At 39.3% G+C, this 23,694-nt stretch overlaps 1 protein-coding gene across 1 annotated transcript in view; it reads right to left on the bottom strand.

Annotated features, from left to right (window-relative positions):
• Positions 1-21,170, bottom strand: part of LOC121651890 — a 35,495-nt gene extending 14,325 nt beyond the window's left edge. The window contains exon 1 of the mRNA XM_042004346.1: positions 20,836-21,170. The gene's annotated coding sequence lies outside the window, so the exon portion shown is untranslated. The remainder of the gene's footprint in view (positions 1-20,835) is intronic.
• Between the last annotated feature and the right edge of the window lie 2,524 nt (positions 21,171-23,694).

Here is a 23,694-nt window from a genome sequence, read left to right as displayed (position 1 = left end):
AAGCATGTTTGTTTTCCTGTGCAAATGGAAGCATATTACATTGTTTTAATGTGCCATCTGTTTAATTAGATTCATAAATGAACAATTAATTAACAAAAACCTGTTTTATGAACACTTCTTTTAACTATGAAATATCTCACTGGGATTGAGCAGTTCCACTTCAAAAGTAGGACATTTTTTAAAGGTTTAAAAATAGGCCTAACCTGATTAAGTTACATTTCTGGGATGGCATTAACACTTGTGTTTACACTGCGTTGCCATCAGTGCTTTCGGTAGTCAAAAGATGTTGGCTCAGCTTTCTGTGTAGAGCAGCTTTTATTGGAAGGGCTGAGCAGCTGAACAGATCTGAGTTCAGTTTCAACAGAACCAAACAGCATACAAAGTCTGAGCTGGCCAGCTTTGACAAGGCTGAGTATGAAGTATATTAGGTTAATTTCAGCATTTTACAGGTGCTTCCTTACAGTCATGTAAAATTAAAGAAATCTGGGCAGCTGCTCTTGTGAGTTAGAAGGCTTATACAAATGAAAATTACTCTTCCTTGACTTTTAACAAGCGTCATATAAGAAAATTTATAGAATATAAAGCGCAGGAATGTTACCCAACTGAATTAAAGCAGAATATTTTTCCACTAGACTCCACTAAAGTGGCATAAAATAAACTAAAAAAAAACAACTCCTTATCTTATCTTATATCTGTTTATAAACCTAATTTTTTTTCTCCAAAAATTCAATGTAGATGTCTATTCACTCAGTGCTGCAGAAAAACCTGCCCTCAGACAGCACTGTAACTTAAACATGACAGTGATGACCAAGAAAATGAAAAATACCCACATTGTGGAGCAGCCCACCCAGAGGCTAGACTTGCATCCAATCACCTGTAGGGAACTGAAGTCTTGAGCGATAACAAGGATGCCCTCCAGCCTCTGACTCTAGGGTTTTTTCCTCATTTATTGAAAATGTATTATAAGAGAAAAAAATGGTAACAGTAAATGGTCTCCAGCTGACTGGACAGACCATCTTAATGCCCCAAACGTACCCATGTATATTATGTTCAGGTGGCTTCCAGTGGTTATGAAAACAACTGCATGTGAGAGGTAAAAGTGGTGTCTACAATGATGAATTATCTGTATAAGCCTTTCTAACCCTAACCAAATAGATCTGATTTCTAGCCCTGAATCAGTGATATTACAGCCTATAAGCCAACCAGGAAATGACAAACTTAAGCCGTAATGTGCTGTTTATTTATAACTATGGCTGCTTGTAAAACTGGGACCACCATGATGGTTGTGTTGTACAATTAATGTATTGTAGCTAAAACCGTGATAGTTTTCAACTATTTGTCTAACCCCAAGCAGGAAGTGAAGTGCTACAACCCCCCTTCCTTATACAGACTTTGTGGCATGTTAGATGTGACAGTCATGTCTACTAGTGCATTTTCTTTGTTATGCTTGTGGAATAAGACATAAATTTTATGGGTAGAAACAAATAACATATATGACTGTTTCAGAGGAGTTTAATTAGAAAGTAACAGTAAACAGTCAATAGGACATGGAGAAAACATGCATGCTTAAGACCATTTTCCCCCATATCCTTGTAATCATTAATTCACTGTTTAGCTTCGGTTGCGCTTGTTCTTTCACTGGCTGCTGGGTCTCATTTACATATAAATACTTCTTAGCTAGGTTTAGGAATCACAATTTCTTGTTTAGGTTTAGGCACTAAAAGTCCTTGGTTAGGGTTATTCAAAGACTGAAAATACACTGCTTCATATAGTTAATCCATTGGTTAAGAAGTTATGCAGAAATACACTATTTCAATCACTGTTCTTCTTAAATCTAATGTTGTATGCTACTGTATGTTTCAGTTAATTCCAACAAAATGTCAACACCTTGATGGAGTGAGACTAGCTGAATACTCACAACCGGTATTTTTTCACGTTGTGTTTGACCCATTTCTGATAAATACAGTTTAAATATTATCTACATTTAGATTTTTATCTAACTGTATCTGCCTGACACAGCATCATATTTCCATTACCTGAGGTTCTTCAGATCTCTACAGACTGATAAGATTTTCCTCTAAGTGTCCCTGGTACTTGCCATATATGAACAGTTAAGAAATAGTTGCTATCATGCTATAGATAGTTTTCTTTTACAAATGTAAAAGGCACAAACACACTTCCATTCATCTGTATTGTATTTTCAGAGATATATATCTAAAAAATTCAGCATGTAAAAGTGAAACCATCTGCAGAGCTGGATAGCACCACAGATTAGTGAGAACATCTTTTCTGTGATTTCCCTGAATTGACACTGTGAAACTACATAAAGGCTCCACCAACATACATACTTATTTTTTTCAAAACTCTATTTTTAACCTCTGCCTATGCTCAGAGAAAATTATTCTTTCTTTTAACCAGCGGTCACATCACATGATGGAGCTAACCTTTATGTTGACACTTCATGACATTAGACAACACTAGCCTTGCATTTGCCTGATCGCTGCCTCTTGCATCTTCTGTTCAAAGCTGCCTGTACTCACTTTATAAAGATTACCAAGACCTATCTTATCTATCTCCACATTGGATTAACAAAGCTAGCCATATTCATAATTGTAGCCAGACTTTTACATGGCTGAAATGTCCACACCATTATCCTGAGGACAGCTTTAAATCTGTCATCACATTAGGACAAATCCAACTAAGTGATTATTATCAGCAGCTACAATGCAGCATTGAGATACAAGGATGACTGTGTGCAAGTATGTGTGTATGTTTATGATCTACTCGCGCTCAAGTCAAAACATCAGTTAGATGCAAACAATCTTGACCTGGTGCAATGAAATATCTTCTCATTGCATCACCTCATAAGCCCAACCTGTGCTTCACTTCCAAATCAATCAATCACACTTTTTCATTTCATCGATGCAGACATAGTCTGTGGTGGACAAAAAGTAAAGGACAGAGGAGGCTGTAAAAAACAAAATCTCTTCCATGCGTTGCAAGTTAATCAGAGGCCCTGTAGTGCAGCACATGTGAGGAGACACATCATGTCCATGGGGATCTGCAGCCCTATGGGACACTGCTGCTCTGTACATAACAACATGGAGTGATGGGAAGCCAGAGAGATAAAATGGTAGAGGAAGTGAAAGTGCAGCTTAACCTTATGGCATTTCTGCCATCAGCTGCCCAGCCAATCTGTAAACCTCACACACCCACACACTGGGGGAAAAGACCTTGTACAGGCACTTGGAAATTCAGTTTGCAATTTAATGCCTTTCCCAAAGTGACCTGTTACAAGTGGTCACATCAAGTGAACATAACCTGCTGAGCTATTTGTCCTGGACTAACACTCTAATCTCATTAGCAGAACAAATATGATTTGGAGTAGCTAAAAGCTTTTGGAAACATCCATCTCTTAATAGCGGGTAATATTCTACATTTCTATTGTCTACAAATCAAATGAGTCAAAGGTGATTATTCAACCATAAACAATTTTCCACTCTATCCAAAGATGTTGATAGTTTAAATAGTTGATTGAGTTAATAGAAAAGCTTGTCTGTACCATGTGCATCTACTGTTGTCCAAATTGATTGAGAAAACGTAAGCTGTCTATGTAAATGACTAATCTTTGCACCAGTTCTGAAAAGTAAAGCCAGTTTAACTTTCATTGCAAAACCAGTCACAAAACTTTTCTGGCTTCATCAAAAACTCACAATCAAAAATGGTCAATTTTTCTTCAGCCATCTTGTCTTTAACAAACTATATAACCTGAAGCCTTATTAATTTTCACTATATCATTGGGTATTTTAACTTAGGGACTTTATCATTTTTAATTATTGTTTTCAACCCAACCTGAAGTGTCCATTTAAGAAAGCCTTAGCCGTAGCCTCTTGCTTCTTGTTTTTCTTTTTTTTCCTTTAGGTTGCTACAGGTGCTGCAGTTGAAATGCTTTGTTTTGTCAGAGGGTAATTGTTTTTGAGTGGCCTTTAAACAGAACAGAAAGGAAAAATAAACTTTGCTAACAATAAAAAATCATAGAATAAAGTCATCCCTTTATCATTGCAGTTGCCCATCCATCCATCCATCCATCCACCCATCCATCCATCCATCCATCCATCCATCCACCCATCCATCCATCCATCCATCCATCCATCCATCCATCCATCCATCATTTACCTGCTTTGTCTTGGAAAGTATGTATTTGGCTTGGGCTTATCCCAGCATACACTGGTCATGTCACCATAGGGATGACATAAACAGACTGCTTCCAATTAACAAACACCAAATAAACTAGCATGTATATTTTGGACATTTTGAAGGAAACCAAAGCTCCAAATCTACACAGGCTCAGTGAGACCATGCAAGCTGCTTACAGAAGGTTCTTCTTAAATTCACTGTGGCACTACATATGAATTTAATTTTTGACAGAACAATTTTTTTGTATTATCATCTGAAAAACTTTGATTTCTCTTACCTCCATATGCAAAATTATGAAATTCATATGTACTGTAAATAAATAAAATATAATCTTCATTTAATGCTGCCTTTGGACACATATGATGACATTTTAGCTCTTTCCTAAACCCTCCTTGCTTATCTGCAACATTTATAAGTCATGATTATGATTCAGAAAAGAATGTTGATGATCTTATGGGAAATAGGTTAAAAATGTTAACTACATAAACATTTACGAAATCCACCCCTCTATTCTCGGAAGAGGACAGTTGGCAGCTCTACTTCAGCAGCTGCAGGGCACAACGAACTATTTGTTTTATCTGTTCCACACACGATAGAGTGCCTAAGATGTCCTCAAAGGGCAAACCTTTTGTTGTTTTATTTTTAGCGTTTGACAGGATTTTGACATTTCAGTTGTTTGCCTCATCCTTTTGTCACATGGCGAAATCTTTCCACCATAACACAACAAAGAAACTCCCAAAGGTTGCTCTACAGATTTCTTTGTTTCTCTGACTATCAGTATGGATGTGTATGTGTGTATGTGTGTTTCTGTCAATGTGTTTTAACTGCTGAGTGCCGGATGTGCAGAGCAAATACTATCTACCGTAAATGAGGGCTAAATGATAAAGTGTGATAAATGAAACTGTTAGTGTACATAGCCTGAAACCCAATGCTGAATGGGGCACAGACACAATGATGTGCTTGTAAATTTAAGACCTAATGGGAGGTGTGTGTAAGATTTTGTGCATATAAAAGGGCCTGTGCAGGTCAAGCTAATATAAATAGGCGGAACACACTGGATACAGTTTGTTCTATCTCTGCTTTCTGAGCACACAGAGGACAGTTACAGTGAGAAACCTCGTAAGCTACAAATACAGTATAGTGCTGATTCTACAGACTCAGGGTAGGCAAGACCCCATTTTCCTCTCACTTGACTCGACTTAATTAACCAGAATGAGTCAGAAGCACCATTCAGGATTAAGATTTATCCTTATGGGATTGAGGATCTTTCTCTCTCTCAACCTCTCTCTCTCTCTTTCCAGCTCTTCCTCTCTGTTTATGGTTGACTTCAGTGCTAACTTCCTGCTCATTACTTTAATGATGCCTCTACTGTGAGTTTATGCTCACGAGTGCAGTTTGCATTTTTTTAACATTGCAGTTTGGGAATAACAAGAAACACACACACAAGCGTACACAAAATCATGTATACAGCGACTGAGAATGAAATCAAATGAAAACACCACACATGCATTATGTATGTGTGTTGTAGCAAAAAACTAAGAGCCTTGTTGAGAAAACTCACAGATTTAAAAAATCTTTTAAACCATGTGTAACTGCATGAGCTGCATGATAACACAGATCTCCGTGACTGTGCATGATTGCGTTTATTAAGCATTAAAGAGTTAATTACAGAATTAAAAGTAAATGGGAAGCAGAGCAAAGAGCGACAAACGTTTTTTTCCTCCTCTGAAGTATCAGATGAACTCCCTACGAAACAGTAATACAGAGAAAGAGTCTGACAGATACGTATATCCAACCCTAGCTCTTTGCTTTTGCCTTAGATGCATTATTCATCTGTGCCAATTTGGAGGAGCCCTCCCAATCCCCCAGCTGGCACCAAAAAGACGAGAAGCGAGAGAGAGAAAGAGAGAGAGAGGCAGGCAAACAAGAAAAAAAGGAAGTCACAGCGAGAATGTCAGAAAAAGAAAATGAGAGAGGATAGCAAGAGTGGAAACACCAGAACAAAAGGAGTGAGACACATGCAGAAAAGCAGAAGTAGGCATGGCTCAGCCTCTCAGCTGCAATGTTGTGAAACATCCAAACAGGATTTCACATGATCCAGGGAGACTTCACCCTGCATGTTATAATATTCCCAGCTCTGTCTGATTTGTCTGCAAAAAGCAGATTAATGACTATTTCCAAACTAAAGACTCTTAACCCTGTAATAAACACAGAGGGAGCAAAGACCAGGGGCACACAGCTTGCTTTTTTTAGCCTGATGCCAAACTGCACACTGTTGCTAAATTTTTGTCTCACATGCTGCAGCATAAATGCCAACGCAAGCATGCTGTCGAACATACGCTAAACTATTTCATGACTGCACAACAATGCCAGAAACAAACATTTTATTCATTGCATGCTCGACCACCATCTTTTACTATCTCATGAATCTTGATAATGTCAGGCTCATCCCAGTGTCTCTTCCAGTCAGCCCCCTCCACACAGGCTGTCCATCCTGGGACAGCCTGCCCCAGATTTAACCCCACACATTTGTGTCTCTCTCATCCTGCCCCCGCCTGCCCAGGTTTGGTACCTAATAAAGCAGCAGGCTGTCACTCACATGGGCCAGATCTCTTTAACATTACAGCCCAGCTGAAAATAAAGTGGTCACTCGTAGAGGCGCCTCCTCACAGTGACGAATGTGGGTGTGTGAGGAGAGGAGGGGGAGCAGGTAGGGTAAGTGTGTGGGCTGGATCCGTAGGATTGCTGTTTAATCTGCTGCTGTATTCCCATAACAGACATCTGAGCTTTCAGACCAAACAGCTGGTTGGTTCTACCCCCGCCTCAGGCACACTCAGGACCAACAGGAATTTTTTTTCATTGCCATCAACCAAACCCATTTTATATTAATACTGTACTAAGCACCCTTCTGCATTTTCTAGTTTGTGATGTAATCCTCATTGTTTCACGCCTCATCCAACATCATTTTTACTGTAGTGTTATGAAAGAGCATTAATGAACGGCATAGTTGTGAGGGGCGTTGGCTTTGTTTCTCTGCTGACAGATCTGTCAGACCGTGGAGCTGCTCTGAGGATTTGCCTGTCAGATTTGGCCTTATTTGTCAGTTTCTTGTGATTCTGCTCCTTCAGCTTTGTCATTTCACCGTCTGGATCACTTCAGCGGGCTCTTGGGGATCTCTCAAATGGAGAGTACATGGCAGGCCCTGTAGCTGATCTACATCAGGTCAGTCATTACAGAGACAGACGGAAAGCCTAAGCTCCACCTATGACACTAGTTATGGGGGTTTAAACAGCTACGATAATCTGCAGAGATGCTGTCACCATAATCAAAGTGTGGAAATAGGTCTCATCCTATATTGACAATGTAAATTTAGGCATTTAGTTTTAAAGATGAACAGCCTATTTGCAGAGCCACTGCACTCTTTTTTATACAATCAAATTTAATATTAACTTTTGCAAAACCAGTCTGTGCCCCTATAAACTAGCTGCAAAAATGATAGTACTGAATCAAACAGAGTCAATAAATCCTTTTGATGGTCTACAAAGTTTGTAATTATTGCACACATACTGTGCTTTTTTTCTTTAAATTGTACAACTGTACCTAGTAAATTAACTCATACATTCAAACTCACATTTTTACACTTCAGGCTATGTGAAATCTAAAAATGCTATGCTTCACAGCGTTGTATGGTCCCTCTAACCAGTCATGGCAGCATGTGGCAGGTGGATTCAAATGTCACAACTCATAGCAACATCTGTGGTCTTCAGGATTACGCCCCCTCAAAGCTGTCATACTGACGAAAAAAAAAAAAAAAAAAAAAAAAAAAACCTCACATACATCACACAAGCATGACTGTAAACACATGGTAGCACCAGTTCCCAAGTCCCTGGTGGCAAGTGATGTTTTCACACTTATGTGAGGAGATTGCTATTTCTGCACGGAGCCAGATAACTCAATTATTTATTGCGGATCCTGGTGCACTCACTTTACCTCTGTAAGAATGGAGGCGGGTGTGTCTTGTTCTGAGTGTATGCGCTTGTTCCCCTCATGCATGTCAGCGTATGAGCCCAAGTGTGTGTGCGCATGTGTGAGAACACCTCCAACCGAATATGAACTGCTGACACGCCACACCACACGGTAAGGGAGGAAAGAGGCACGAAGAGGAAAAAGAAGCTGTCATAAACATGGCAATCAAAGCGATATGAAGCGGGAGGTGAGGATCAAAGAGCAGAGGGAGAAGAGGCAAGGAATTAGTTCCCTTATCTTCTCTCTAAGCCAACCGCGTACCCTCCAATCCTCTTGAGCTCAATCAATGGTTACAAAGAGAAAGACTTTTTTGAGTTAACAGCAAAAGTGAGACTCAGCGGTGTTCAACCTTTCACACAGGAGGCTTTTTAAGCACTTTGTGCAGTCCTGACATGAAGCATTTTTGGTTTGTTACTGATACTAATGCATGGGCCCTCTATCACAGCCATGTTGTATGTGATGTCTAAGAGATCACATATAATCTCAACATTTCTCACATGGCCCCTTCATGTGTCTTAAAACTACTCGGTAACATGCAAAAGTGTAAGGTTTATGAAGACTGTCTTCATTTGCTTGCATGGTACACGGCAGTTTCATCTCTTGTGAGTTTATTGTGTGAAGTCAAGGTTTTTCTCTGTTAGAGACCAAAGTAATTCGATTAAAATTGGACACAAACATTTGATTAGCGTTAGAAAAAGGTAATGATTTGGTGTGAAATACAGCCATTGAAAACCCAGCACAGTCTCCACAAAGCATCACTACGTGACGAGTAAGGAGAGTAATCATATGTCTTTGGCTGACAGGGAGAAAATGAAAATGCTTTTCTTTACTAGCTTTACCAAACTAATTGAACCACAGCTATACTGCAGATAAACTGGTTGTTGATGCCCTTTGCGGTGGCTTCTGGGAACTCATTGTCCTTATGAAAATCTGCAATGTGTTTTAGTGTTGCTCATTTTTCCATACTGCTGTAAATTTAAGAAACATAAACATGGGCTAAAAGAAACTGTTCTTAACCATTCTGTATCTTCACAGTTACAGTGACAATAATTTGTGCAAGTTCATTTGATTATCTGATGTACAAGTGAATGGTTACACTAAAACTGAAATGATGATCTTTTATCTCATAACTTGACCCATGACCCATGAAGCCAGAAATCATCCCTAAATTATTATTATTATTTTTTTATTTATTTATTTTTTTTTTTTATTATTATTTCCAGTCTGAAAACTTCATCTTCACCAAAAAATTGTCTATAAACTTTCACATGCTGAGTAAATTATAATAATCTAAATATCTAAGTGATATAATATCATAATTCCTAACATGCAGCTTTGGTGCGCAGCTGCAATGGTGTGAGAAGGGGTCTGATCATTCATATGTCAATAATCATTAATAAATTATTGGAAGATTGATTATCTGTCCCTTTTTTAATTATTAAAATGCGTAATCAAAACAGTGTCAAAACAAAACAGTAATCTAACTGAACTTTATGACTTATAACTCCATTAATCTGGTCCTGCACCATGTTTAAATTAAATCTCTGATAGAATGACCTCTACAGGACATACCAAATTATTAAAGAGAAACAGCCCAAATTCCATAAGTGCTTCAGCAAACAGCATAGAAAGACAAGGCATAAAAGACACGTGAGGCTGAAGCTGTGACCCGGTTGGGTTTAAACTCAGTGCTTTTACAGTAAATGTTGGATTTACAGAACCCAGGGTCACAGACCTTTACACAGTAGCGTGTAAAGGCCTTGGTTCAGCACCTGCTACTCTTAAGTCCACAAACAGCTGCAGAGTGCTGCCCCTAGAGTCCATTTATCACCCCTGACATATGGAACCCTGGAAAGTCCTGAGCAAACACACTACATAAGCATGACATATAGACACATACATTATGCTTACATATGCATGTGCAGATTGTATATGTAAATACAGTCAGTTTCCACACAAAGACAAAACTTCACCATCACAGTTTCACATCACTCACACAACAACACAATGTTTTTAAAAGGAATTTTTCTCTATATCTGCATATTTTGTATTTTGGCTGCTTCTATTTACAACAATCTTTGACTGAAACATGTGAAAAGAGGCAAATATAGGACAGACACATAACTCTTCTTTAGTGGCAGTCTATCTGTGCCGGTGACGCTGCCCTTATTTCCCTGAGGAGAACTCTGGAAAGCCAATTGGAACAGTTACACATGTCAACACTTTCATGAAACCACGGCACGCCAGCACAGTAGCTCTACAGTCTGTAATACTCATAGAAACATGCAAATTTTATGTAGAGGCAGTAAATTGACAGAAACTAAGACATACACACATGCAGAGCAACTTCATTTGCAGAGATAACTCGCACACACTTCCCCCGTTTAATCTTTGTGGCCAGCAGAATCCATGGGTGATTTATTTTAAACCATTCCCTGTGGGGTCTTACAGGATTGAGCCAGCCTGATCATACCACTCACTTTTTGTGTCAGCAATTTATGAATCCACCCCCTTAGCTAGAGCTTGTCAGGTTGCACGTGTGTGTTTGCAAGCAAGCTAATGAGGGACAGAGAGAGAGGGAGAGAGATGTGGATTTATGGAGAAAGAAGGGGAGACACAGGAAGAACAAATTGGCACTGTGATGAGTGTGTACTATAAGTTAGCAAACTGTGTTGAAACACACCCCCATGGTTTTGGGTGAGTCACTCTCTGCATTTGCAAACGTGCATCCAATTTTAAAACACCTCAGTATGCAACGCATCTTCTGTGAGTGTGTTTTTCGGGTGTGCGCATTTCATAAAACCCTGATGAAAGTGTAATGTGAACTTTGACACAACAAAGTCAAAGCATGACACACCCTCAACTGCTGTGCAACCACCGTCCATTCACTGAACTCATCTCAGTATCATCCAGATGGCTGTGTCTAATTTCACTGGATGCTCAATTTCCATTTGAAAGGTGGTCAGTGCCCATTGAACAGTGTTATCATGGCTGTGCAGACACAGAGAGTCTCTGCTGCTCCTCCCAGCCTAAGACGGAGAAGCCATCGATTTGACTCAGTCTTAAAAGCCAGGTCAGCCTCAACAACAGCAGCTTATGGAAAAACCATTACCTCAGGTGAATCTTGAAATGTTAACCTACATGCATGCTTCCCATCACTCCTGCTCTCTCTGACTATCCTACACAACGCCACAGATGGAGATGAGACAGCAGAGAGAGAGAGAGAGAGAGAGAGAGAAAGAGAGCTCTATGGGTTGCTAGTCAATGGAGTATGCAGGCTCCTCTCTTGGTGAGTCATGCTGCTTTTCTTTACACTTCTTGTCCAAGGCCACCTACCATACACCTCCACTCTCGCATAGTTGCTGCCAAGTTACTACGCCATCCATTATACTACTCACAGCCCCCAATCCTTTACAAAAAAAGTCTCAGATGACTCATTTTATCTAGCTGAAATGCCTGCTGCTAGGCTGAAAATGATATGAGGACTCTAAAGCTGAGACCCATAACTGATAGTCAGAATATGATTATGACATGTCATTTTCCTGGGAGAGTGATGTTAACAGCAACATGCTATTTACTTTGCTGAGCAACATATCGGCCCATAAAATCTCACTACTCTGCCCACTGTAGCTCAATATTTCTGACTGATGTTCCAAAAATCTAGTTTAAAGAGCGTTACAACAGAGCTGCCAGTCAAGGACAAGGGACTCTTTAATGATCAGCTGTTCACTTGTTCATCAACAGCAAAGCATGATGGGCAGATATAGTTTTACAAACATGTAAACAATGAATTAACTGAACACACACAATGCAAAAATAAATATACAAGCAAATAAATAAGATTTTAAAATATGGCTCACATAACTGCCACACACAAACGCGTGCAAACACAAAAAGATCATAATAATCATTGCTATATGGGTGGCCATACTTGGCATTAGCAATTAGGGTGCAAAAAGAACAAGAACTTGTTAGATCCACGCAACCGATCCACGTGTGCTGTGAGGAACTGCTTAAATGAGAAGCTAGGAGACGCAACATGGAAGTTAGCCAAGGACTAGCAGAAGCTAACCGGCTGATCAGATGAGCAAGTTCGTGCTAGCTGCAGGGACTCAGTGTCTGCTGTTTACTGCTGGCAGACAGAGCTGTGAGCAGAGCCAGATTAGCATATTCACAGGTCCCTCTTCATTGAAAGAGGAAAAGGGTGTAGCACTCCATAGTATTTGCAAAAATTAGAACTGAGAATATAACATTGGATTTTGCATGATGGGCACTGATTATAATTTCTTTCAAAATGACCAAATATTGAAGAAAATGTGATTTTTTTTTTTAATAATCCAGTATTTCTAATTAAATAAACAAAAATGAAAAAGAACATATAACCACCATAATTACAGCTTACTATGAAAGAACTTAATGAAATGAGTAATGATTTGCCAGTAAGATGCATGAACGTGCCAGTATCAGTTAGGTTACTACAGTGCAGGGGTTCTGCTAACTGAGTTAGTGCACAGTTTGGATAATTGGGTTAGCAAAGATTTCATGAAGACCATACTGACAGACCCAGCTTGCTATCGATCAGATGACTGAATGAACAGTTTGTTTGACTCTGTGTTTGTGTTTGATGTGGGTGGCTGCAGGTGTTTTCATTAAACAGTCGCGAGAACATGAAAAAGCTCAACGAACTGCAAACACACAAACATGTCGATTCATGATGTAAATATGTATATCCAGCTTAAAAGATAAAAAGATGTTAAGATCACCGAACTAACCAATTATGTGATGGTGACTACAGAAAAAAAATGTTAGCCAAACAACTGAATAATAATAGATTGGTGTGTGTGCACATGAAAAAGAAGGAAAGTGTTTGAGAAAGGAAAAGACAGAAACCACTTGGGACCTAAGCTTCCTTTCATGTGGAGGTGAATTCATAAATAATTAAATAAAATAATCAAAAAACAGCCCAAAATAGTCTCAGCCCATGTCTCAATAATGTACATACAAAGAAGTGTATGCTCCAGATTAATCAAAGTTTTATTAGCTCATAACAGTCTTCACATTCAATAATCTATATGTTGAAACATCAGTGTGATGACATAAATATGTATATATGTGTGCTATTTAGAGAAAAATGACTAAAATGACGTAACTACAGAGATAACAGTTGTTCTGATTTTTTTTTTTTTTTTTTTTTGTAATGTCATTTCACAATAAAATGTTAAAGATCTGTTGCTAGCATCCATCTTCAGGCTTTCATGTGTGGCTTGCTTCCATAGCTACCCTATTATCTGATGGTGGCTCTGTGCAATTTGCAAGGTGTCGGGGGAGCACAGTACTAAATAAAGATATTTTCAAGCTTTTCAGACACCAAGAAATCTCAACCCCAGTTGTGTCACTTCACTTCCTCACTTAACGCAATCTGCTGCCTCCTGAAATAGCTCAGTGTATTTTTGAAGCCAGGCTCCTCACTTAACCTGGAGATAGATGGAAGATAGATGGATGGCGTATGTGTAGGAAAAAAAAACTGTCAGTGAAAAGAAACCACACCATACAAGACATGCACACAAACCAGCTGCAAGAGATAGAGACTCATTCTGTATGATCTTACTCATGGCTTGAGACAGTAACTTTTGACTGCTTTGGTTTTGATCTAGGAAGACCACATCCTTGTGGTCAACATCTGTGTTCAAGATTTGGCCTAATCCTGTTTAGTCACCTGAGAAGTATGACTTTCCTTACAGAGAAGGTCTAAAGTCAATGGATTTGACTTTAATTTTTACATAGAGATATTTCTAACTCCTGGGAGCCAAAAACTATCATTCAAATGAGCTGACCTCCCTCGTGTTTGTTGTGATTTTGCTGTGATCTATTCTTTCAAGCTGAAGGCAGCCTCTGGAGTGGAGTTCAGATGATGTGATCTCTCTTTCCACAAGCTCCTCTTATTAAGCAGCACCGCTAAAAGCCTGAGGATTCTCTTACTAAACCAATCAATATGGGATCTGTCTTACCGTGGCCCTCTGAGCCTTCAACTACACCCTTCATTCTTCCTCCAGCTTTCACTGTCCCCACACTCTCTCATTCATGGTTACCACGAAGTGAAGCGAATGCTTTTGTGTGTGCACCCTGTTATCGTGCAGACCCAAGACAGATCTGAAACCAAATGTGTGTTATCTCAAACCTCGGGTGGGGAAACAGGTGACAGCAGTCCTTTGAGGGTACAGGGCCAAGGAGGGAAATGGCTGTTAATGAATAAATAAATAGAGCAGTCAGCATGACTGCCCCACTGTCATCTTTGAGTGCAGAGGCTGATCTTCCATCGGTAACACCTGTGTGACCGTCAGAGGAATCAATAGACACTTACTGCTGCAAAGGTGAACCCACCCACCAACGCACACTGTGCTTCAACTGTCTGTGTTTCTAACAGGAAGAGACATTCACTACAGTGAGACACCTTACTTTCAAATTGACGTGTCGCCCCTTGGAGAAAAAAAAATGCATGAATACTGTACACATGAATACTAAGATTAAGATGACTTACCAAGGTATAGAAACATGCATACAATGCCAAACTGTATTAAATCCTGCAATCTCACCTCCATCTAAATATACAGTACAAACATATTAAAAATAAATTCACCATCATAAATTCATTCACCACCAGTCCAACATACTGACTAATTAATAATTACTATTTCTTGCTGAAATATTTGCTCAAATAAAGGTTGCAAAACCATAACATCATTAAATCGTCTCCATGTGCTGATGCAAGAGGCCAATGACTGCTTGTTTGTTTGTTCATTGATGGTGTGAGTAATTGCTGTGGATTGTTGCCAGTTCTGCTGCTTTGACAGATACTGATATCAAGCTTACCAGTGGAAGTGTGAAGTAAAATCTGCAGAAGTGCACCTGCAGCCAGCAAGTTGCTAGTTTGACACCTAAATAAGAGCATTAAAGTGGTTATGTAACTCGCTCCCTTTTCTTAAATTAAGAGCAGGCAGTATTTTTGTGTATAAAATGCAGATGTGGCATAAAACACAAAACAGAAGAGTGAACATAGAGTATAGCATCCCTGCTAATAAGACCCTGAAGCTCAGATCTGATGAGTAGATTAAACTGCTGTTGGTGGAAACACATCTCCACCCACAGTGAGTGACAAACTCATTGTTTAAGTATAAAAATCAAAACAATCTCTATCTGAGTTGTAGCTGGGAGGATGCCCTGAACACTGAGTGCAGCAGTTCTGCAACAAATAGCAGAAAACTGAGAATGACGAGAGCACAGTGTCATGTATTCACAGTGATGGGAAAGGTTGAGGCAAGTCAAATGTCCTAAGGCCAGTGGATATAAAAAGATTCACTTTTTGTATTTCAATATAAGTTTCCTTACGCACTGCAGAACTACACAAATGTCACAAATGATAATTCAATTCAAGCATAGTAAGAGGACATATGTGCCGGTTAGCGTGTCTATCTGCAGCTACTTTTTGACTTGGGATATGTCAGACACCTTCTCAGTGTTTTGACCCCAGCTGTTAAATAGAATTTACTGCTACTATACTGTATATACTACTGTGGTGGTCTAGGAAGTTCTAGTTCATACTTCATGTATTCAATTACATGTCAGACATACAGCTAGAAATGTGATTTTTCAAAGAAAAACAAAACAAAACAAAAAGACTACCTATTTAGAGGCTGTGATAGATGGTGACTGGATAGTTTTACATGTAGGCATATTTAAAGGGTTTTTCTACAGTTTCCAACTGGCTAATAAATCCAAATACTCTGTGAGTTGCGGGTGGGAAGCATATTGTCTGAAAGGATATTTTGACAAATTCACCTGCAGAAGAGACCCACATTTTTTTGTTTGTTTGTTTTTTTGTTTTTGTTTATCTTTTTAAATATTAAAGCAAAGTCCTATGAAGACAAACAAACAGTCAAAACTACTTGGATTCTTTATTGGATGTGTTTCCTGACCACCTGATTACTACAGAACACTGTGATATACTACATATTTTATTGATGGTTGCAAGAAAAATGATTACTATTAACTGGATGAAACCTAACCCTCCCATGATCGCTCAGTGGTTACAGAAAGTAAAGCATGATGGGACATATGAATGCTCAGCTAGTTAAATGTACCTATTTTTATGAGACGGTGTATTGAATATTTAGCCTAAGACTCTTATACCTCAATACTTTTATAATATTATTATTATTATTATTATTATTATTATTGTTATTATTATTATTATTATTGTTGTTGTTTAACAACAGCGACCTAGATAAGACATACAAGCTCTAATGTGCACTGAAGACAAAAATGTTAAGAAACATAAATAAATAAAAAATAAAAAAAAATACTTGGACTTATTGCTCCACTTTAGATTATCTGATGAGCACCTGTGTGACTAAAGTGTGAGTTAACAAAGCACTAACAGCTGCCTCAAGTTTGAGCTGTGGAGAATCTATTGCCTCAGGCCACATGGCGGGCTGCTAAATAGTAGCAGAGGATATAGACCATTACCTACAGTACATGAAATAACAAAAGCAGCAAGCATGGTAATTTTGGTTTTTGTATTATGAGTGCTTCACAAACACACAAATGAGAAGATAACAACATATCTATGTAAATCCCTGCCTTCTCTTCACTTTATTTATCATGTTTGCTGCTGTATATAGTTGTGTTCAGGGACATTATGCTGAAACACTGCTGAGACATCAATCAATAATTATGAATTACAAAGCTCTTGCTCTAATGGCCACAGTGAGCCTGGGATATATTTAGTGAATACTGAGGCAACTGATAGCAAACTTTAGGGTGCTTAACAATTAAAATCTGGATTTGTCATATATTTCCTCGTGTGGATCTTTACATGCAATGCCTGGTGGAAAAGATGAAAGCTTCTGTATACTAAAATGCCCCCTTTTCTTTTCATATATCCTCTGTTTTATTAGCCTTTACAAGGGAATAAATAATTGAGAGCATTTTAAGCACACAGCGAGTTTTGCTGTCTTGAGCCCTTTGGTCACAGTTCTATGGCATTAATGCTGCGTGGCAGGCTAGTTTGAAGGCCTGCACTCCAAGTCTAGGCTAGGGCACATCTGTCTGGGTGACTGGCCAATATACAGTCCACCCTCTCCTCCCTAAGCTATTATGAACACAGCTGAAATCCACACATGCATGCACACATACACACTTTAAAGATTCATGGTCCATTTACTCCAATCTGTGAAGCTCACATCGCACTTTTGCACCTTTTACAAACAACTAAAGGCCACAGACAATGACTGACATTTTCAAAAGGCCCAATAACTCCAAGCTGCTTCGTCATCTGTACAGAGATATAATGACAGTTTGCATGAGATGGAATAACATTTTTCTTAGAGAGAATGATAGCATGCAACAGCCAGTGAGTGACTGACAATATATCCAGTAAAAACTTAAGCGTATGCAGACAATATTAGTGTGCAGGGACAACATTACCTGCATATGTATTGGTAGTATAAGCGAGTACAAGGGAATAATTATTTTAAAAAAAAAAACATGACGTGAGCGCAGCTAAAATCTTGCTGCACTTTTAGTAATATTTATATTTTAAATTAAAAATTAATCATGATTTTCTTTCTTTTAATCTGTGCATTCTTTTTCCTTCTCTTTGAACCAACGCCTGTGTTTTCTTTCTCCAAATCTGACAAATGGCCTCCTCTGTGTAATTGGGTTTTACCCTTTCATTTGGTTTAAACCCAACCATATGCCAGGAGCGACGCTGTTGTGTTTTACTTTGCAACTAAATCCATTTTAAATAGATACTCATTGAAAAGTACTTGGTTGCATATCAGAAGTTAAGCACTTTGAGACAACCTGCAATTAAACCACTGCAAGAGGGGCAAACTGCAGGTGGTGGTGAAGGTGGCCATGAACATTTGTTAGTTTAATCCAGCATTTCTTATAAATACAGTGAATGGAAACAAAGCAATCAGCTCAAACTATACCATATGTGATTCTTCTCTCAGTCACAAATGATTTATGAATTATAACTTTCTCTTATTGGGTTTTTTTGGCTTTTAAATCATACACTGTATATTTATTTACTGGCACAGTATGCATCAGCTACTTGTGGAGGCTTTAGTTAGTCAGGCAGTTCATTTCTTTATAAGATTGCAGCTGATAAATTACCCCAACTCAAAGTCACTTCCTCTAAACTTTACCTCTGTTTTCAGTCTGATAAATTTAAAGTAAAATATGACTTTACTGCTACATCAGAGTGCTGGTTGACACACTATGAAAGTTTGTATGAAAAGTGCAGGTTATCTGTGGCCACTTACATGAAGCAACTATGCTTTATATATATGTGTCAAACTTGTGGGCCAAAGATCTCTAAATGTTATCAGCTGGGTGGAGATGAGCTGACTATAAAGATCATATGCTATGATCCAAGTTATCTCTATAAATATAAAACTATTCAGTGACCTCTTCTACTGGATAGATGAGGGTAAATTCAAGCTGAAAGACCACTCCTATCAGACAGACTTCATGGCAGACAAGTTGTATTGATCTGTATTAGAATTACATTGCGTTGTATAAGCATTTCTAATAAAACAACCACACAATGTATGTATGTTATAGAGGAGAGTAATGTGTGTAATTAGGGCGATACATACAAAAAACCATGACTGAATATAAGTACGTAGCATGTACAGTATGCATCTGAAAACATGAGGTAGTGTGTGACAGCAGATTCGATTTTGTTTCAAACAGACACTCATAAATATTACTCCTTAGGCACACGTCTGCATGTGTGTTTGTTAAAGCAGTGTGTGTGCCACATGTGTGTGTGCAAGCATGCACAGGAGACGAAAGGAAGGCAGAAAGAGTGCAGACACTGTGCTGCAGGTGTGCAGCTGCACCACAGAAGAATGGGTTTTTCATTTCTGTGAGATGAAGGTGGAAAAGGATGATGGGATGGAGGGTGGATGAGATGGAGAGGGAGGAGGAAGGAGTGCTCCAGTCCTGTCGCCTTGGGTGCATCAGCAGCAGGAATTGTTCTCTGCCCTGTGGGGGCCATCTGACTGTTCTGTCACCCTCAACAGAAGGCTGACTCTGCCTTAAAGTGCTCAACCCCACGTTTGCAGTCCGACGTGCTTGATATTTAATATGTACAAAGGAAGAATATTGAAAACCCCTCAGGTAAAATGCTGCACACAGGATGTAGGGGCGATAGTTGTTTTTTTTTTTTTTGTTTGTTTTGTTTTTTTTTTTTGTCTGTTTGTGGAAAAAAAAAAAGTGTGAGAGAAGCTCCTATACAAAGCGTACGTGGGCAGGCGGCAAACATAATTGTCCAGGACTGGAACCAGAGCCAGAAATCCTTCACAAAATTTAAAATATCCAAGAGTAAAGCACCTCTCAACAAAACGCACTTGTGGTGAGTGGGGAGCAGCCTCATACTGGTGATTGTGTAATGCTCTGACGTATGCGCCATGAAATATCCAGCACACCACATTCACACATGATGCTTCAGTCAGAATAACAGCCGTGAACTTGACATGGAAAGCAGAAATGCCTCTCCCACCTCTGAGTGTGGTGTAATTCAGGACATCACTCCTCAATGAGGCAGGAGAACGGGCCCCAGAGGTGACCCTCCTGCTTAAATCAACACAATGAGAGTAATGAGGTGAACTAGACACACACACAATCACATCCATGTAGGAGATAGGGACCTTTGCAGCATAGTAAGTGGATTTCATGGATTTCATTCATCTGCATGCACTGGGCCTGATGTAGAAGTTCTGCTCACACCCACACCCACACATGTAGCAGAATAGCATGTGCTCCACTCTGTAGCTTATTCCAGGTGAGAGAATCATTACACACTGAATCAGATATATAAATGCAGTGCTCATTCCAACAAAGGCAGCCTCAATTTAGACATGATGTTAAGAGTAAGAACTGTAGCTTATGAGTTTTTTTTTAGAATCATCTTCAATGTCACTAATGAATGATCTTATTAAAAGCTACTATTTCTGCTTTGCATTGTGTGTCGGCTATGTGCCTTGTGCACATGACAGACTGTGTCCATGTTTTTTACTGAGTCCATAATTAATCAACCCAAGTGTGTAAGCAGGACTGGTGCCTTCCTCTTATCATCAGTACAGCAATCCACGCCCTCCGGGCCATCAATGGATTAATGATGAGTGCCTGTGATAAGAGACCCCCTATAAAGGCATTATTAATTAACCACTGTGGCCGCTGCGTGCAACACATGTTCACTCTAATCAAAACTTTAAAGAGAGACGATCGACCCCACAATCACCCACTGAAGCGCAGTGCGTGGCATTAAACCGTGATGCGTGCATGCATTACTGTAAGTTGCCGGTGTGCGCAGGCGGAAAGCGCTCAATTTTTCTAATTAAAAAGGCAACTTTCACACATCGTTGACTCCCTGGTTACGCGCACTTTTCTAGGAAGCGCATGAATGATTGATCAGACAGGTGGGATCGATGTAGCATGGCTTAATTCAAGGGCGATTTACGGGGGCAAGCATCCACAACTGTCCAGATGTTGCTAAAGTGTCGGCAGAATACAAGAGGCGGGGATCGAATGGGGTGTACTCACTTGGCTCCGGTGTGTTAGAGGAGCATCCCGGTCTCTCACGGCCAGCTCTTCAGATGAGTTCTCCTGGGACAGCGCGCCTTGGTCTTCACTATCATTCTCTGTAATGCCCCAGTCTCCTTATAGCTACACCTTACTGTTCTTCTTTGGCATCACATTCACCAAATATCGCAGCATGCTAAATGGGATTTGCCTCCTATAAATTGCTATTTCAGGGTTGCAGGCGTCCGTCTGTCAGTGTGCAGGGCAGAAGTGACAGAGGCGGATTTCTATTTGAGGGGATGCTGACGCGCAACCGGAGGGGCTCGCCTCCTGCCTTTTTCATCTGGCTCCATCAGCTCTCGGTAAGGCGGCACCATGTGACTAGATCGGTGTCAAGACAGAATCAGCAGCCCCACTAATATCCGGTGAATACTTTCCAAGTAAAATATAATTGAACCTATTGAGGATTGAATGAGGTAGTAAAAAGTTCCATAGTTTGCAATGCGATTTTTAACCTGCCAATTTTATTAATCTGCCTTGTAGAGCATTTATATACATATAAATCCCCAACATTCTGATTCCATATCCAATTTTTTTTTAACTATTTCTGACAAAGTGGTTCAAAAGTTACTTTCTCCTAATGATTTACAGATGTATTTCAGTCTCTTTATTTTCATGTACACATCTGGGATTATTGTCATTAACTTGTTCCATTCTTGTTATTTCTCAGCAGGTATTCCTGGCTTGGGGTTACACTGCTTATTGATCCCTCATTCCTTTCCTCTTCACCCCCAACAGCTTCGGGCAGGTGGAATGCTCTTCTTGAGTCTGGTTCTTCTTGAGGTTTGCCCTCCCTGTTAAAAGGGAGTTTCTCCTCTCCACCACCACCTGCCACCCAATGCATGCTCAGGATGGGGGACTGAATTAAAGAAAATGTTTATGCAATCTGTGTCCTTAGCTAGGCAATTTTTTTTTCAAGGCTTGGCTTATATGAACACAGTTATTATAAACTGGACTAATATTAGGTTTTGTTTAAATTGGATTATACTGTGACTACAAATAATTGCATCTGTAAGCGAATCTGTCTGTAAAAGTGCTTTGAAGTAACTTCCTTGTAAATTGGTGCTATACAAATAAAGTTGAACTGAATCTTTTAACAATAAACCACAAAGATCTATATGTATCAATTTCTATCTACAGATACAGTTTGCTGCAGCAAATACCAGCAATAATGAATGAATTATGATTGCTTCAAATTACTTTTGATCAACAGACATTGGAACTTGTCACAGCAGGAAAAAAGCACAACTAATAACACTCAAGGAATGCAATAATTACTAATAACATTTCTTTCTGTGACATGTGAAAAAGTGCTTTTATTTGGAAGGAAATGCACTAAATTTCCGGTATCCTCCGCCTCGTGCTTGCGTTGATGTTCCTATGACGGCACCGTTCAATCAAAGCTGACCTCACAGAGAGTGCCTCCAAGTGGTCGCCGCTAGAATAACACTATCTATTAAAGAACAATTCTGGGGACCAATTTTTCTTCACCAAAGCATAATCTCATTATAAATTATTGACATGCTCCTCATAATAGTCTGTATTTATTCTTCACTGAGTCTGGAACTTTCTTCACTGCAAAATGAAGGAGAAATCGGACTCCAAAGAAATGTGTACAACGTTTAATTTTTTATGAGTACAGACCTAAATAAAGAAAGCATTCATGTGCTTATCTCATAGCCAGTGTTGGCTGTCATTTGCAGCAATGTCAGCTACTTTGTGTTGATAAATGTCCTAAAGAGCAGAATGGAGCAGCTCAAATTGGTTACGGTGTATTCTTTATAACAGTTCATCAATGCAAAACACCCTGCGTTTTTTTGTTACTCGTCCACATGAGATGCATAGTGTTTCAGTCTGAATGGCACCATTATTTTTGTCTACAATGGTTTTGTAAATATGCTGCTGCAACATCATGATTTTAGGGGAAAACAAGTAATTTGAGTTCCTCTGCATAAAAGCAAGAAGAATCTGTTTGGCCTTCACGTTTCAGCTTCAAAAATGATGAATTGGTGGTTTAATAATCATAAAAAGAGACTTCTCTTTAACATGGCTGCATGAGGGGTTTCCAGTGAATTTTAGCGCCAAAATGTGTGAAAAGAAAACAACATAGAGAAAGGCAGTGAGAGTGGGAACCAGAAATGACAGCCTAAGGCTCTTTCAGAGAGAAAAGCCCTGTCCTTTTGAGGTCTTTTTTCTATTGTTGTCCACTATGTGCCAGACTCTTGGGTCTCCTTCACAATGCAGGTCCCCTCCGAGCAGCGCACCACTGGCTGTCTTGTCACTTCACATTAGTGTCTTTGTGGAGAACAGCAGCCCTGGAGGGCCACACTTGTCATGAAAGAAGTGAACACACACTCACACACACAAAGTGAAGAGATAAAGAGGTGTTGGGCAAAATGGGCAAAATGAGAGCACATAGCAGAACCTCCATCAAGCCATCTGATAGAACTATAACAGTGACCTTATTTCAGAATGGGCTCCCATGTCTTAGTCTCACTCACTTTTAGCCACTAACCCACTCATGCACACACATATACTCATATACACATTTCGATTATCACATAAGAAATGTAGCTGTGAATAAGGGATCTTCATACATAAGAAAACTGTCTTCACCAGTTTAGTCTATAACGATAAAAAAGACAAACATTGGCTTTAGAAAAATCAAATACATTTAGCTTTTACAAAGTCAAGCTGATGGTGGAGCTTTGTTTAAATCCATATATCTTTATGTAATGAATTGCAGCAAAGACTAATGTGTTTTCAATATTTCCACTCAATGAAATGGTGCAATGTAACCTGTGGCAGTGAATGAAGTCA

Source organism: Melanotaenia boesemani, chromosome 13, assembly GCF_017639745.1.
Source record: "Melanotaenia boesemani isolate fMelBoe1 chromosome 13, fMelBoe1.pri, whole genome shotgun sequence".
In the NCBI taxonomy this organism is placed as follows: Eukaryota; Metazoa; Chordata; class Actinopteri; order Atheriniformes; family Melanotaeniidae; genus Melanotaenia; species Melanotaenia boesemani.
Note: the sequence above shows the minus strand (reverse complement) of the source record. Positions and strands in the feature narration are given on the sequence as shown.